The sequence below is a fragment of the Myxocyprinus asiaticus genome, chromosome 33, assembly GCF_019703515.2.
Source record: "Myxocyprinus asiaticus isolate MX2 ecotype Aquarium Trade chromosome 33, UBuf_Myxa_2, whole genome shotgun sequence".
NCBI classification, from domain to species: Eukaryota; Metazoa; Chordata; class Actinopteri; order Cypriniformes; family Catostomidae; genus Myxocyprinus; species Myxocyprinus asiaticus.
Window position 1 is genome coordinate 12,285,818 of NC_059376.1, and position 6,000 is coordinate 12,291,817.

Sequence of the window (6,000 nt, forward strand, 5' to 3'; positions counted from 1 at the left end):
CACCTATTGACGCGGCTCGTAGAAACAGATGTACTTCAAGCTTAAATCATTTGTCATTAAGTCATCCTTACATTATTATGGAATGTCCGTACGCGCCAGGGGACATGACTGTGTAAAAAAATTTTTTAACACATTCTTTTTATATAATTAATCATGTTAAATCGACAGACCTAGTCAGAATACATGACTACTTTTGAATGATTGTCATTGGAGAAAGATGCTTTTTGCCAGAGACTATTTAGCAGACACATGTCACTTCTATTTAAATGAATGGGAGAAATTGGAAAGCCCAGCCAATGAGCTCTAGCACCCAATGGTCAACGGATGTAGAAAGGAAGTCCTGCCTTACAGGTAAAAGAGCCAATCACCTTTTAGATACAGACATTGTCTGTCAATCATCTCGCTAATGCACATGTGCATTAGCTATACAAGCCGGGAAAACTGAGTGTTTTAGCGTAATATGAGGTAAAGAATGGACTTTGTAAAGAAGGACTTAATGACTACAGACCCATCGCTCTGACGTCTGTGATCATGAAATAATTTGAGAGACCGGTGTTGGCCCAACTGAAGGACATCACTTGACCCTTTCTAGATCCCCTTCAATTTGCTTATTGAGAAAACAGGTCTGTGGATGATGCAGTCAACATGGGATTGCATCATATCCTGCAACATCTGGACAGACCAGGGACATATGCAAGGACCCTTTTTGTGGACTTCAGTTCGGCTATCAACACCATCATCCCAACTATTCTCCGGACTACATTACACCAACTCTCTGTTCCCACGTCTATCTGTCAGTGGATCACCAGCTTTCTGATGGACAGGCAGCAGAGAGACAGGGGAAATTCACTTCCAGCACATGTACAATCAGCACTGGGGCCCCCCCTGGGATGTGTGCTCTCCCCACTTCTCTTCTCTCTGTGTACCAATGACTGCACCGCCAAGGACCCGGAATCGGACATCAGAAGACTTCAAAGGACAGCTTATACTGCTGAGAGGATTATTGTTTGCCCCCTGGCCTCCCTTCAAGATCTGTACACTTCCAGAGTGAGGAAAGGGCTGGAAAAATCACTCTGGACCCCACTCACCCAGTCCACTACCTTTTTGAACAGTTGCCTTCTGGACGGCGCTACAGAGCACTGAGCACCAGAACCGTCAGGCATAAGAACTGTTTTTCCCCACAGGCTATCCATCTCATGAACAGTTAAAACTGCCCCATTGAGCAATAATTATGTGCAATACACAGCTTAGTCTATTTATAATTATCCAACATATCTTACCTCTTCTGCCATACATTCCCTTGCATCTGTATATAACATATTTGTACATACGTATATATATCTTGCCCATATATATATATATATATATATATATATATATACTTACAGTTGTGCTCAAAGTTGTGACATTTTGGCATTGATTTTGAAAATATGACTGATCATGCAAAAAAAACTGTCTTTTATTTAAAGATAGTGATCATATGAAGCCATTTATCATCACATAGTTGTTTGGCTCCTTTTTAAATCATAATGATAACAGAAATCACCCAAATGGCCCTGATCAAAAGTTTACATACCCTTGAATGTTTGGCCTTGTGACAGACACACAATGTATCACACACAGGTTTAAATGGCAATTAAAGGTTAATTTCCCACACCTGTGGCTTTTTAAATTGCAATTAGTGTCTGTGTATAAATAGTCAATGAGTTTGTTAGCTCTCACGTGGATGCACTGAGCAGGCTAGATACTGAGCCATGGGGAGCAGAAAAGAACTGTCAAAAGACCTGCGTAATAAGATAATGGAACTTTATAAAGATGGAAAAGGATATAAAAAGATATCCAAAGCCTTGAAAATGCCAGTCAGTACTGTTCAATCACTTATTAATAAGTGGCAAATTCAGGGATCTGTTGATACCAAGCCAAGGTCAGGTAGACCAAGAAAGATTTCAGTCACAACTGCCAGAAGAATTGTTTGGGATACAAAGGAAAACCTAAAGGTAACCTCAAGAGAAATACAGGCTGCTCTGGAAAAAGACGGTGTGGTTGTTTCAAGGAGCACAATACGACGATACTTGAACAAAAATGAGCTGCATGTTTGAGTTGCCAGAAAGAAGCCTTTACTGTGCCAATGCCACAAATGACAACACCTTGACACGCCTCACAGCTTCTGGCACACTGTAATTTGGAGTGACGAGACCAAAACAGAGCTTTATCTTCACAACCATAAGCACTATGTTTGGAGAATGGTCAATAAGGCTTATAGTGAAAAGAATACCATCCCCACTGTGAAGCATGGTGGTGGCTCACTGATGTTTTTGGGGTGTGTGAGCTCTAAAGTCATGGGGAATCTTGTGAAAATTGATGGCAAGATGAATGCAGCATGTTATCAGAAAATACTGGCAGACAATTTGCATTCTTCTGCACGAAAGCTGCACATGGGATGCTCTTGGACTTTCCAGCACGACAATGACCCTAAGCACAAGGCCAAGTTGACCCTCCTGTGGTTACAGCAGAAAAAGGTGAAGGTTCTGGAGTGGCAATCACAGTCTCCTGACCTTAATATCATCAAGCCACTCTGGGGAGATCTCAAACGTGCGGTTCATGCAAGACGACCAAAGACTTTGCATGACCTGGAGGCTTTTTGCCAAGACGAATGGGCAGCTATACCCCCAGCAAGAATTTGGGGCCTCATAGACAACTATTACAAAAGACTTCACGCTGTCATTGATGCTAAAGGGGGCAATACACAGTATTAAGAACTAAGGGTATGCAAATTTTTGAACAGGGGTCATTTCATTTTTTTCTTTGTTGCCATGTTTTGTTTTATGATTGTGCCATTCTGTTATAACCTACAGCTGAATATGAATCCCATAAGAAATAAAAGAAATGTGTTTTGCCTGCTCACTCATGTTTTCTTTATTACCAATTCTCCAAGGGTATGCAAACTTTTGAGCACAACTGTATACACTACCGTTCAAAAGTTTGGGGTCACTTGCCTGAAATGTTTCTCATGATCTTAAAAACCTTTCGATCTGAAGGCGTATGCTTAAATGTTTGAAATTAGTTTTGTAGACAAAAATATAATTGTGCCAACATATTAATTTATTTAATTACAAAATTAAAATTGTATTTAAAAACAAAAGTTTTTGAAATGGATGACTTGGACCGAATGATTAAGAAAAGCAGTCACTAAGTGCCCAGCATATAGATGGGAACTCCTTCAATACTGTTTAAAAAGCATCCCAAGGTGATACCTCAAGAAGTTCGTTGAGAAAATGCCAAGAGTACAATTCTGCAAAATCTAGGCAAAGTGTGGCCACTTTGAAGATGCTAAAATATAATATAGATTTGATTTATTTTGGATTTTTTTAGTCAAAACAATTCCCATATTTCCATTTGTATTATTCCATAGTTGTGATAACTTTAGTATTATTCTAAAATGTGGAAAAATAAATAAAGAAAGAATGAGTTAGTGACCCTAAACTTTTGAACAGTAGTATATATATAATTTAAGCAATATCACACGTGCAAGAGTGCGATGTGGCCATAGATCAGCTCTGCTGTGATTCGGCTGTAGGTAATCACAGCAGTGCTGATTTAGGGCCATATAGACGATTGCGTGTGTGATATTGCTTATATACAACAGTTCAATGAACAAGTACATTTAAAAAAATTAGAAAAAACTGAGTACGGTCACAAAAACGCATTTGTGCATGGAACTACTTTCAGAATCTGCCATTGCTGGTTCAAACCAAATGATGCGTCCAAGCCTTCGTTAGTAATTCCAAAATTTCACTTTAGAACTAAAATCACGGCTTGGGTTGTTTGTAACAAGTTATTGGAGAAACAAGGGTGTGTGTGTGTGTGTGTGTGTGTGTGTGTGAGAGAGAGAGAGAGATGGAGCATGTGCGATCACCTGTTGATGATGCTGTAGTCTGTTAATCAGCTTTCTGAAGATAATGTAATTTTAGTGAAATCCAAGCGGGGGTATTCCTCCCTATTTCACGGTAGCTGCTGCGCAAGAGTCTTTCACTATAGAAACAGCAATCTCCTCTGCCATTTTGTCCTCTCCAATGTGGAAAGTCCGGAAAGAGGTAAGCACCTTGAGTTTGTGTAATCAGTCTGTTGCGTCTCTCAGCTGTGATGAGCCTTAATGCTGAAGTTGTTAGTTTAAAGCTGTTTAAAGCTATTTCCTAGCTTTAGTAGCGTAGTAGTAATATGAGCGATCACAGAGTGCTGTTGAATATAAACACTGAGTGACGCTGACTCACTTCATTTCACCAAATGGCTCATATTACACACAAAACTTTTATTTTGCCTCCACCTGTTGGCTAAAATATGTAAATGTCACAAAATTAAATGTATAGAGACAGATAGCTCTTAACACATCTGCACTGCTCTTACACATTATTTTAGAACAGCACGAACACAAGCAGAGTGATGCACACAGTGAAGCATCCGAGTGCTGATGGTATAAGACCATCAGTACTCATGAAGAGTCTCTCATCCAATCAGATTCGAGGACCAGAACTAACTGTTGTGTGTGTGTGTGTGTGTGTGTGTATATATATATATATATATATATATATATATATATATATATATATATATATATAAACTCAGCAAAAAAAGAAACGTCCCTTTTTCAGGACACTGTATTTTAAAGATAATTTTGTAAAAATACAAATAACTTTACAGATCTTTATTGTAAAGGGATTAAACAATGTTTTCCATGCTTGTTCAATGAACCACAAACAATTAATGAACATGCACCTGTGGAACAGTCGTTAAGATACTAACAGCTTACAGACGGTAGGCAATTAAGGTCACAGTTATAAAAACTTAGGACACTAAAGAGACCTTTCTACTGACTTTGAAATACACCAAAAGAAAGATGCCCAGGGTCCTTGCTCATCTGTGTGAACGTGCCTTAGGCAAGCTGCATGGAGGCATGAGAACTGCAGATAAATTGCAATAAATTGCAATGTCCGTACTGTGAGACGCCTAAGACAGCGCTACAGGGAGACAGGAAGGATGGTTGATCGTCCTCGCAGTGGCAGACCACGTGTAACATCATCACACGTGGTACATCCAAATATCACACCTGCGGGACAGGTACAGGATGGCAACAACAACTGCCCGAGTTACACCAGAAACGCACAATCCCTCCATCAGTGCTCAGACTGTCCGCAATAGGCTGAGAGAGGCTGGACTGAGGGCTTGTAGGCCAATTGTAACAGACATCACTGGCAACAATGTCACCTATGGGCACAAACCCACCTTCGCTGGATCAGACAGGACTGGCAAAAAGTGCTCTTCACTGACGAGTTGCGGTTTTGTCTCACCAGGGGTGATGGTCGGACTCGTGTTTATCGTCGAAGGAATTAGCGTTACACCAAGACCTGTACTCTGGAGCGGGATCGATTTGGAGGTGGAGGGTCCGTCATGGTCTGGGGCAGTGTGTCACAGCATCAACGGACTGAGCTTGTTGTCATTGCAGGCAATCTCAACACTGTGCATTACAGGGAAGACATCCTCCTCCCTCATGTGGTACTCTTCCAGCAGTCTCATCCTGACATGACCCTCCAGCATGACAATGCCACCAGCCATACTGCTCGTTCTGTGCATGATTTCCTGCAAGACAGGAATGTCAGTGTTCTGCCATGGCCAGCGACAAGCCCGGATTTCAATCCAATTGAGCATGTCTGGGACCTATTGGATCGGAGGGTGAGGGTGAGGGCTAGGGCCATTCCCCCCAGAAATGTCCAGGAACTTGCAAGTGCCTTGGTGGAAGAGTGGGGTAACACCTCACAGCAAGAACTGGCAAATCTGGTGCAGTCCATGAGGAGGAGATGCACTGCAGTACTTAATGCAGCTGATGGCCACACCAGATACCGACCGTTACTTTTGATTTTGACCCCCTCTTTGTTCAGGGACACATTATTCCATTTCTGTTAGTCACATGTCTGTGAAAGTTGGTCAGTTTATGTCTTAGTTGTT